Here is a 12,026-nt window from a genome sequence, read left to right on the forward strand (position 1 = left end):
AATAGCTAAAACTACAAACAAACTAAAAACTACTTCCAAAAACATTCGGCTTTGATATTAATGAGTTTTTTGGGTTCATTGAGAACATGGTTGTTGTTCAATAATAAAATTATTCCTCAAAAATACAACTTGCCTAATAATTCTGCACTCCCTGTATGACAACGCTTTTGACCCCTGGGGGAAAGGCACAATGGTTACGGTTAGATCAGGGAAAGTGAGTCAGTTGTTTTCCCTTAATGTTAAGATTTAAATTTAAAGGCTGTGTTGTTGTTTTTAACAATTCAAAATCTCAATTTGCAGTAGTATTCCACATAATTTTCTTATCATAAAATAATATGGAAAAACACAGAAATGTGCAAACAGGTTTTTGGTTTGAGCTGTAAATAATTATTTAGATTGTGGCCATTCGTTTGATTACTGGGGAAAGGGCACAATGGTCACTATCAGTTCAGGTATGAATTCTAACATTCTTATAACTAACTTTTTTTTCCTGCTTAATTATATGAAATCTGATAAAGAGAAAAGTTACAGTTACATCAGGTAAGGTGATCTAATTCTTTCATTTTAATTTATGATTCTAATTTAAATTGTGATATTTTTTTTTTTAAAGAAATGTTGTGGTTGTGAGAAAGTTCAATACCATCATTTGTGGACTACTGAGGGATAAATGGCTTATAATTTACAGACTTCGTTTAAATGGTGGTGAAAATCAGGTTTTGTTCAGTCTTTTGAATCTCTTTATATTAACTGGAGAATATATCAGATTGTAGAATTTATTAGATGGGGCGTAAGGTTTTTGTATACAGTTGTCAGTAAGTTGTTAGACTGTGACTACGCTTATGACTCCTGGGGAAAGGGCACGACAGTCACTGTCACATCAGGTATGAATTGTTATCTTTCTTGCTAAAGAGAGAAATTCCTGATCCCCCGGTACGATACAATGTATTCATTTTCATTTGTTTACAACTATAATGATAAATTTGATAAATTAAGTACTTATTTCAACAATTGTTGTAGTTTGTTACAGAATATGTTAAAAAAAGAATTTCAGACCAATTTTGTGAGAAGTAAGAAAAGTATCTGTAAGGAAGAGGACTCCCTTACTGCATTTATTTATATTATATGTATAGCACTTTGGAGCACACTGTTCACTTTATTAAAAGCACCTTATCAAGCACTTTATGAGCATTGCACTTTAAGCATGGATTTGCACACAAGCAGTTTAAATATTTATTGTCTATTTATTGGGAATTTTAAAATCAGTTGGTGGCCTTATTTCAGATCCTGCACAGCTGCTCCTCGTCAAGGAATGTGGTGGTTGTCTGTCAGGAGAGAAGAATGGTGATTGAGATTGTGATTAAGGTTTACCAATAAGGGAAACTAAGGCAAATGTGTGTGTAAAATCTAGGGATAAAAGTGGTGTAAATAAGTGTTTGTAAGTTAATGATTACTCACCTTTCTTGCCTGTGTCCTCTTCAAGGTGTTTGGGCAAATGTTTCCCCGGGGGTCCAGACACCATTTAAAGGTTCCGGGAGAGACCATGGGTAAAGAGAGTGTGGTGAATCTTTTTGTGCTTGGGTTTCTGGGTTTTTATAATATTGGGTTTGGTGTAACATTAAGTGTGAAATATTTATTAATATGTAAATGTGAAAATGTATTTATGTATTTATTTATTCTTATTGATATATTGTATACTGTGGTGGAAGGTTGGGATTTAAGAATTTACCTGAGAGTGGAATAATGGTTGAGTCTGTGACAGCTGAACATATTTAAGGCTGCCAGTTGTCATTAGAGGGGGATTTTTGTGCTGTAAAGAAGCTCGACAAGTTAATTGTTGTAAGGAGAGCCGTATAGCGAATAAATACTTTGTTCCACTACACTTGCCTTGGTCTGTCTCACTGTGTTTCCAGCCGCTAAGGGCTGCCCTGTTACAAGTGGTGTCAGAAGTGTGTCACTCATGCCACAGTGAGAAGATGATGACAAGAGGTGGAAGAAAGCCAGGCCAAGAGGAGCAGCCTGATGAAGGAGTTGGAGCTTCATCTGAGCTAGAGGCCATGGCAGCAACAACCCCTGAGGACAAATTGGAGGAGTTGACAGGGTTGGTGAAATCTCTTATGCGGTCTCAAGCAGCCAGAGACCAAAAGTGGGAGAAGGATTTGTCACGTCAGGAGCAAAGGTGGAAAGGCATGCAGCATCAATTTCAGCAAATCCAGCTACAAGTTAATGCTGTAACTGATAAACCTGATCCACCAGAGGCGCCAGCGCCCCCTACAATATCTGAAGAACAAGAACTTGGATTCAATGGTGAAGACATTCCAGTGGCCAGTGGGTCCAGGTCTTTAATTGAACCAAAACTTTTTCCTCTGTCACCAGAAGATGACATTGAACATTTTCTGACTACGTTTGAAAGAATGGCAAATGTGTGTCGATGGCCCAGAGATGAGTGGGCTATTCACCTGGTTCCCCTGTTGACAGGTAAAGCCCGCACAGCCTACATTCTTATGGATTTAACAGACTCTGAGAATTATGATAAGGTGAAAGAGGCAATTCTGGCAAAATATGAGATCACTGCTGACACCTACAGACGCCGCTTCAGATCTTCGAAAGTTGAACCAGGTGAGACGCCACGTGAACTTTATGTAAGATTGAAAGACCTGTTTTCAAGATGGATTAAACCTGAAAAATCAACTGTAGAAGAAATATCTGAGCAGATAATTCTGGAGCAGTTTTTGAGAATGGTTAACCCAGAGCTGGAGATTTGGATACGTGAGCATGACCCGAAGACTGCAAAGGAAGCAGCTAGCCTTGCAGAGGTTTTCACTTCAGCCAGAAAAGGAAGCAAGAGCACCTACTTCAGCCGGGAGACCCACTACGCCCAACCAAGTAAGTCCATTGGGGGTGAACAGGGTTCTGGTCAAGTTCAGGCTAGAAATCTTTCTAGTTCTAGGCAGCTCCCTTCCCATAGACCTCACAATGTGAAGAAATCCTTTAAGTCTTCAGTTCAGGATATTAAATGTTATCACTGTCATAACTTTGGCCATACACAACAATTTTGCCCTGCACTTAAGTCAAAACCATCTCTTTTATGTGCAGTTCCAAGACCAGCCACAGAGCCAGTAGGAAAGAAAGCTTGTACTGTCCCTGTTTTAATTAATGGGCGTAAAGAGGAAGCTTTGCTTGACTCTGGGTGCTTTCAGACTCTTGTACATTCTAGCATAATTTCAGGAGAAAAGCTAAGTGGGGTTGGGGCTACAATAAGTTGTGTGCATGGGGACGAACACAGGTACCCCACTGCTGAGGTTTACCTGACAGTGGGAGGTCAAACCTACTTGTTAGTGGTAGCTGTGGTTCCCAGTTTGCCATATTCAGTGATACTTGGTAATGACATCCCCACTCTTTTTGATCTAATACATCAGTCAGATTATGACCCTCAAGTGAGTGCTGAGAAAGACATTCAAGGCTTAGGTGATGAATCTGGAAGCTCACTTCCTCTAGATATGACAATTGAACCATTTAAACCCTGTCATGTAGTCACAAGAGCACAAAGTGCAAAGGAAAGGATGCAAGAACTACCCTTTTTTGAGGAGTCTCTCGAAACGGAGCCAGGGAAGATTAGGAAGTCTAGGGCTCAGAAAAGAAGAGAAAAGTTCAAAGGCTCAGGGGAAAAAGGTACAGCATTGTTCCCTAAGCCAAATAACCAACTTGAGTTTGATGTTCCCTCAGATTTAGGTGCACTCCAAAGAAGCGACCCTACTCTAAAACCCTGGTTTGAGAAGGTAACAGAGGTAGAGGGGGCTAGTCAAGGTCAGGTAAGCTGTCTTGCAGACACTGTTTACTTGATTATAGGAGGCATCTTGTACCAGAGAAAGGGGAAGTGCGAAGCTGTGGCACTCCCACAACAGTTCAGAGACAAAGTTATGGATTTGGGTCATTCAATTCCATGGGCAGGTCATATGGCTTTTCACAAAACACTGAATAGGATCAGCAGCCATTTTGTTTGGCCAGGGATGTATGTCCAGGTTTCTGAGTTTTGCCGTTCCTGTGAAAAATGTCAGTTGACCTCAGGCAAAGGAGTAGCGCGAGCCCAGTTGCAACCATTGCCAATTATTGAAACACCATTTGAGAGGCTAGGCATGGATATCGTGGGCCCTTTAGAGAGGAGCTCCACCGGTCATCACTACATATTAGTCATATGTGACTATGCAACGGTTTCCTGAGGCCTTCCCACTCAGATCAATTAAAGCTCGTCACATTGCTAATTGTCTTCTGCAGCTTTTCTCTAGGGTAGGCATACCAAGAGAAATTCTGACGGACTGTGGAACGAACTTTCTATCCAAGTTGTTGCAGCAGGTTTATAAGCTGTTAGGGATAAAGGGACTTAAGACCACCCCGTATCACCCCCAAACGGACGGGCTAGTGGAGAGATACAACCAGACTCTCAAAAGTATGCTGCGCAAGTTTGTCTCTGACACAGGTGCTGACTGGGATCAATGGCTGCCCTACCTTCTGTTCGCCTACCGGGAGGTCCCGCAGGTTTCCACTGGCTTCTCGCCTTTTGAACTTTTATACGGTCGCCAAGTGAGAGGCCCCCTGGATCTGCTTAAGGACTGCTGGGAGGAATCCAAAGCAGAGGGCGAAAACATCGCAGCCTACGTCATCACCATGAGAGAGAGGTTGGAGAAAATGGCATCATTGATGCAAGACAACATGAAAGCTGCACAAAAACATCAAAAGACTTGGTATGATCAGAAGGCCAGGGATAGGGTCTTCCTTCCAGGTCAGAAAGTACTGTTATTGCTTCCCACCAGCGATGACAAGTTGCTGACAAAATGGCATGGACCATACGAGATCGTCAGACAAGTGAGTAAAGTCACTTATGAGCTGAATATGCCAGAAAGAGTTAAAAAATATCAGACATTTCACGTGAACTTGTTGAAAGAATTCCACAGCCGACAAGAGCCGGTCTATCAGTTACTGGTGCGTTCAGTTAAGGATGAGGAGGTGACTGAGAAGTTCTTTCCAACTAACAGTCAAGTTTGTGCTTCAGTTGACCTTTCTCATTTGTCTCCTACTGAGCAGGCTGATATAAAACCACTCGTGGACCCACAGCTCTTTCGAGAAACACCAGGCTTCACATCACTGGTTCAGCACAAGATACGGGTGAAGGAGGATGCACCCGTTCGACAAAAGAGCTACAGAATTCCAGAACGGTTGGTGCCAGTGCTGCAGAAAGAAATAAAACTGATGTTGGACCTGGGAATCATTGAGGTGTCAAGTAGTGAGTGGTGCAGCCCGATTGTTTTGGTACCAAAGAAAGATGACACCCTGAGATTCTGTATTGATTTCAGATATTTGAATGCAGTATCCAAGTTTGATCCCTACCCAATGCCCAGGGTGGATGACCTGCTGGAGAGAGTTGGATCAGCAAGGTACATTACAACACTTGATCTGTGTAAAGGATACTGGCAAGTGGCTTTGGCACCAGAAGCGAGAGAGCTGACAGCCTTCAAAACTCCTTTTGGTATGTACCAATTTAAAGTCATGCCATTTGGGCTTCAAGGTGCACCAGCGACATTCCAACGATTAATGGACCATGTACTGAGAGATGTGTCAGCATTCTCTGCAGCATATCTGGATGACGTGGTGGTGTACAGCCAGTCCTGGGAAGAGCATGTCATTCACCTACAGAAGGTGCTACACTCCATCAGAATGGCTGGACTGACTATCAATCCCAAGAAGTGCTCCATAGCCAAGAGAGAAGTGGAGTACTTGGGCTTTGTAGTTGGCTCTGGGAAGATAAAGCCGCAGGTTGGAAAGATTGAAGCAATTCAGTCCTTCCCAGTTCCGACAACAAAAAGGAAGGTGAGAGGTTTTCTGGGTCTAGTAGGCTGGTACAGGAAATTCATACCTTCTTTTGCAGAGCGATCCACTGTACTGAATGACCTCACAAAAGGCTCAGCCCCCAACAAAGTGGGTTGGACAGAAGACTGTGAGCAAGCATTCAGAGACCTCAAGGAAGCAGTTTGCACACATCCAGTTCTACACAGTCCAGACTTCAACAAGCCATTCATCTTGCAAACTGATGCTTCAGGAGTTGGCCTTGGTGCTGTCCTTCAGCAAGAGGTGGATGGTGAAAGAAGGCCTGTGGTGTTTCTGAGTCGGAAACTACTCGACAGGGAGACGAGGTATTCGACAGTGGAGAAAGAGTGTTTGGCCATGAAATGGGCTATTGAGGCCTTGAGGTATTATCTTCTGGGACGTCACTTCACTCTGGAGACTGATCATTGTGCCCTCCAGTGGTTGAACCGCATGAGGGATGCGAATGCCCGCATTGCAGGATGGTACCTGTCTCTGCAGCCTTATGACTTTACGGTCCAGTATAGGCCGGGGAAGTCAAATGTGGTTGCTGATTGTTTATCTAGGATGACAGAGGACTGAAGCACTTCGCGCTTAAGAGAGGGAGGAGGAAATGTAAGGAAGAGGACTCCCTTACTGCATTTATTTATATTATATGTATAGCACTTTGGAGCACACTGTTCACTTTATTAAAAGCACCTTATCAAGCACTTTATGAGCATTGCACTTTAAGCATGGATTTGCACACAAGCAGTTTAAATATTTATTGTCTATTTATTGGGAATTTTAAAATCAGTTGGTAGCCTTATTTCAGATCCTGCACAGCTGCTCCTCGTCAAGGAATGTGGTGGTTGTCTGTCAGGAGAGAAGAATGGTGTTTGAGATTGTGATTAAGGTTTACCAATAAGGGAAACTAAGGCAAATGTGTGTGTAAAATCTAGGGATAAAAGTGGTGTAAATAAGTGTTTGTAAGTTAATGATTACTCACCTTTCTTGCCTGTGTCCTCTTCAAGGTGTTTGGGCAAATGTTTCCCCGGGGGTCCAGACACCATTTAAAGGTTCCGGGAGAGACCATGGGTAAAGAGTGTGGTGAATCTTTTTGTGCTTGGGTTTCTGGGTTTTTATAATATTGGGTTTGGTGTAACATTAAGTGTGAAATATTTATTAATATGTAAATGTGAAAATGTATTTATGTATTTATTTATTCTTATTGATATATTGTATACTGTGGTGGAAGGTTGGGATTTAAGAATTTACCTGAGAGTGGAATAATGGTTGAGTCTGTGACAGCTGAACATATTTAAGGCTGCCAGTTGTCATTAGAGGGGGATTTTTGTGCTGTAAAGAAGCTCGACAAGTTAATTGTTGTAAGGAGAGCCGTATAGCGAATAAATACTTTGTTCCACTACACTTGCCTTGGTCTGTCTCACTGTGTTTCCAGCCGCTAAGGGCTACCCTGTTACAGTATCCATTAACTATTTCAAATGGCTTTAAGACTTATAAAATGGCTCTCCAGTTACAGCGTCATCAGTTAAGATATGTCTCCATTGGATGCAAGTTCTAATTTTACTTTTTGTCAGTGTGGTCTAAGGAGCTTGGAAAGAAAAGCGAAAAATTTCTTGTTCAAGTTACTTTTGTTCAAGTTCAAGCAACATAAAGAAGTCCAGACACTTTTCTTTCAAAGTTCCTTACATTATGATGACCTGGATGACTGAGAACCTTCACAGACTTTTTGTCAGTGTCACTTCAAATGTGAATTGTGTTCATATACATTTGCTATAAAAATGCGATATCGTCGAAATGGTCTTGTGGGGTGACCGTGGTTCAGGGGGTTGGGAAGCTCATCTTGTAACTGGAAGGTTGCTGGTTCGATCCCCAGCTCCGTCTGTCTTGGTCGTTGTGTTACTTCACCTACCTACTTCACCGTCTACTGGTGTTGGCCAGAGTGGCCGATGGTGCGATATGGCAACCCTGCTTCTGTCAGTCTGCTCCAGGGCAGCTGTGGCTACAACTGTGGCTGCCTCCACCAGTGTGTGAAAGTGAATGAATAGTGGAATTGTAAAGTGCTTTAAGGGTCTCGAAATCCATTATTATTAACAGATAGCGTATTTTGGGTGATTTGATAGGATTTTATAATATATTATAATTAATATAATGTAATAATTAATTAGTCCCAGAAGTAATTGCTTCTGTGTATCATCAGTACTAAGTATATTCAGTACTATGATACGGTGCTGTAGACTATTGGGGAAAGGGGACAACAGTCACTGTTTCATCAGGTAAGTAAACCATTTCAGCCAAATATCAATGCTGAAGTGGAATCAAATTTAATGTGTTCTTAAAAGAGTTTGCCATCAACACTGTGAAACGAAGTTTACTAACTTTATGTTATTCTTTTATTTATTTCATTTTTTTTATTGTTTTTTTTTTGTCCACATTCTGCATTTTAAAATAATTTAGAAAAATGATCTATACACTAACAAAATCTGGAACTTATAACAACAGTAATATATATATAATAGCACTGACAGAGGCTGATGAACAAATTGGGATTCGGGGCATTTGAAATGATAAACATTTAAAGGCTAAAGTCTATCTTTAACTAATCTTAGGTGAAAATGTGTGCTTTATTATTGTTTTGCCATTGTGGTATATTAATTATTATTGTTTCCCCTTTCTTAGCCACTTCAAGTCGACCCACTGTGTTTCCCCTGATGCCATGTGGTTCTCAGAGCGGAGATATGGTCACTCTTGCCTGTCTTGCCACTGGGTTTAACCCTCCTGTGATGGACAAAAGGTTCCTTCCTTTGGTCCTCTTCCTTGACAAACACCATTCACTATCCTGCAGTACAGAAAGAGAATGTTTATACTGGAGTCACTCAACTCCGAGTGAGGAGACAGGACTGGGTTGCAAGACAGACTTTCCAGCGCAAGAAAATGGATGGATGGATTTCTATATTTATGAATAGTATGTTCATTTAAATTAATAATTCAATGCTTTTGCATACATACATTTGTGTACATCTTTTTTTTTCAGTGCTGTTTAAGAGGAATCCAACTCATAAAGTGATTTCCTCTCCTGATGAGGACGGTACCTATTCTGCCTCCTGCTTTGCCAAAGAGTTTGCACCAAAGAAACATGATATCAAATGGCTGAAAAATGGAGCAGACGTCACCAGCAAAATTGATCTGATCACTACAGTTTCTGAATCAAGTGTACAACACAGCAAGTTTTCACACAGTAAATTCCAGTGATGTGAATGAAGATACTGAATTCACTTGTGTTTACAGGAGGGCAAAGTAGATCTTTGAATAAAAGCGAGATAGACAACACACTAGGTGAGAAAAAAAACCAAAAAATGTTTTTTTGCTCTATGATTTTGTAATAAATCAAAATAAAACCATAAAACCAGGTAAGCCTTATGCTAAGTCATATAGAATTTGTTTTGAGTAGTTTCTTTAACTTCTAATGTACTCATATGAAAGTGCTAGTCATTTCAACAGCTTCAACTTTTGGAGGAATTTAAAAATAATTTAAAAAAAATAAAGATAAAGTTTGATGAGAACTAATAGCCAATAAATTGAGGTACAACACATAATACATAATTTTTTTTTCTCCCCATCAGATTTTTTCACAACCACAGATCTGAAAAACAGTACGTTACAATACACACACATGCGTACACATACATATGTCGTCATATATACATAATTTTATCTCATGTCTTGACTTTAAACTTATACATAATCTCCCTGTTTAGCTGAGTATCAATTCCTGATGGGACAGAGCCAGCGGTGACAATCCACATCCTCTCACAGCTGCACACTGACCAATTTTAGCCTGAAGATGAAATCACTCTGTGTCTGGTCACCATTACTGTCAATAAGATGTATATATGCTATTCTTTTTACTTATTTCAGTTTTTTATGACACTTATTAGTATATAATAATATATATATTACTATATAATATTAATATTTAACACTAATGGAGAGTGATCAATGAAATGGGACATAAATCGGGACATTTGAAATGCTAAACATTTAAAATGTAATGTCTTTCAAGATGGGATTTATTACGCAACATAATCAGCTCAAGTGTTTTCTCTTTAATCACTTCTAAGTGAAAATGTGTGGTATATTATTGTATTTCTATTCCGGTATCTTAATTAGTGTTGTCTCCCCTTTCTTAGACACTTCAACTGCACCCACTGTGTTTCCTCTGGTACCATGTGGTTCTGAAAGTGGAGATATGGTCACTCTTGGCTGCCTTGCCACCGGCTTTAACCCTCCTGCAGTGACTTTCTCGTGGAACAAAGGCGGCACTGCCTTGACAGACTTCATCCAGTACCCTGCAGTACAAAAAGGCGATGTTTATACTGGAGTCAGTCAAGTCCGAGTGAGGAAACAGGACTGGGATACACAACAGAATTTCCAATGTGTTGTGAATCACGCTGCTGGGAATGCACAGACTCCTGTCAGACCAACACGTAAGCCTTATGCTAATTCACATTTAATCAGTTTATCTTATTCTATTTGACTTATAACAAGTTTACATGAAAGCTCTGTGAACATATACAAAACTAAACAATTTGAATGAATTTGCACATAAATGCACAGGCTGATATTGTTATAGTCTGTAAGATTTTTGTTAAGTCATTTAATTTCCTTTTCTTAGGTTATTTGAACTCTTGATACATCACATACATAATACATTGCTACAGTAAACTTCAGTGCACCTGCAGTGACTTTCTCGTGGACCAAAGGCGACACTGCCTTGACAGACTTCATCCAGTACCCTTCAGTACAAAAAGGCGATGTTTATACTGGAGTCAGTCAAGTCCGAGTGAGGAAACAGGACTGGGATACACAACAGAATTTCCGATGTGTTGTGAATCACGCTGCTGGGAATGCACAGGCTATTGTTGATCCAATTGGTAAGACTTATGCTAAGTCATTTAATTTCCTTTTCTTAGGTTATTTGAATTCTATATACATCACATACAAAGTACATTGCTACAGTAAACCTATTCAGTGCGCTTTTTCTGAAGTAATATTTCTTATAAATAATTACTGGGCCACATCTAGTGATTGCTTCTTCTAATAAGAGTCAGTTATTGAGTTAATCTCCAGTTTTTGTTTTTTGAAGAAATTATAGTAGAGGCTGACTTTATCGTAAATGCGCCCCAAGCTGCTTATGTTGATAAATAATCTCAACACAGAGAGGAATAACTGTTTGAACTTACAACCAAAACCCAAACTTATTCAAACAAAAAAAAAACATAACCAACATAAAATCAAATATTTCACCTCATTAAATAACATGAAATATTGTTAAATATTTCAAAATTCATAATTTTTTCATAGACTTTGTGGAAACACACACACACACATGGTGGAATGAGAACTAGAATATATCCAAGCAGTCTTGCTCATGATTATTAAGCTTTGGTACATTGTCTTTTTTTTAAATTCTTCACTCATACGCTGTATTGGGTGTCATATTTGACAGTTCAATGTCACTTGAGAAACAACTGGTTCAGAACTGTTTTTATCATCTAAGAAACATTTCTAAACTCAGACTACTGGTGTCAAAGGCAGAACTTGAGATGATTATTCATGCTATAAATTTTTTTCTCATCTGGATTATTGTAATGGTCTTTTTACTTGTTTCAGCAAATAAGCTTTGGATCGCCTTCAGACTGTACAGAATGCTGCAGCAAGACTTTTAACTGGTACTAACAAGAGGTCACATATTATTGAAAAGTACATTTTAGGTTTCATTTAAAAATTTTAGTTTTAACTTTTAGAGCTCTATATGGTGAAGCTCCACAGTATATCTCTGACCTGTTGAAACCTCCTTCTTCCCGAGCATTTAGATCGTCAGGTCAGAGGTTACTGTTGGTCCCATATCAAAACACGCTTTTCAGCCACTGGCACCAGGGCTCTTTCTGTTGTGTTTAATGCTGTGTAGACTTCATTGACTCTTTTAAAAAGCAGTTAAAAACATTTTTATACAAACAAGCTTTTAATTAATATTTTTGTCATTGTTTTATATTTTTATTTTATTTATGTTTCTGGTTTTAATGTGAAGCACTTTGTGATTTTTATCTATGAAAAGTGATATATAAATAAATGTTAATTACTTACTGTCCTAATGTTATTGTCCT

The 12,026-nt window shown here is 39.5% G+C and overlaps 1 long non-coding RNA gene across 1 annotated transcript; it reads right to left on the minus strand.

Moving 5' to 3' along the window:
* Nucleotides 1–6,610: 6,610 nt before the first annotated feature.
* On the minus strand, nucleotides 6,611–7,124 carry LOC143418504 (uncharacterized). The gene is made up of 2 exons (XR_013098495.1): nucleotides 6,845–7,124; nucleotides 6,611–6,711 (listed from the first exon to the last, which is right to left on the minus strand). It is a non-coding gene; the product is annotated as an uncharacterized LOC143418504 (long non-coding RNA).
* Nucleotides 7,125–12,026: the final 4,902 nt, after the last annotated feature.

Source organism: Maylandia zebra, linkage group LG4 (assembly GCF_041146795.1).
Source record: "Maylandia zebra isolate NMK-2024a linkage group LG4, Mzebra_GT3a, whole genome shotgun sequence".
NCBI classification, from domain to species: Eukaryota; Metazoa; Chordata; class Actinopteri; order Cichliformes; family Cichlidae; genus Maylandia; species Maylandia zebra.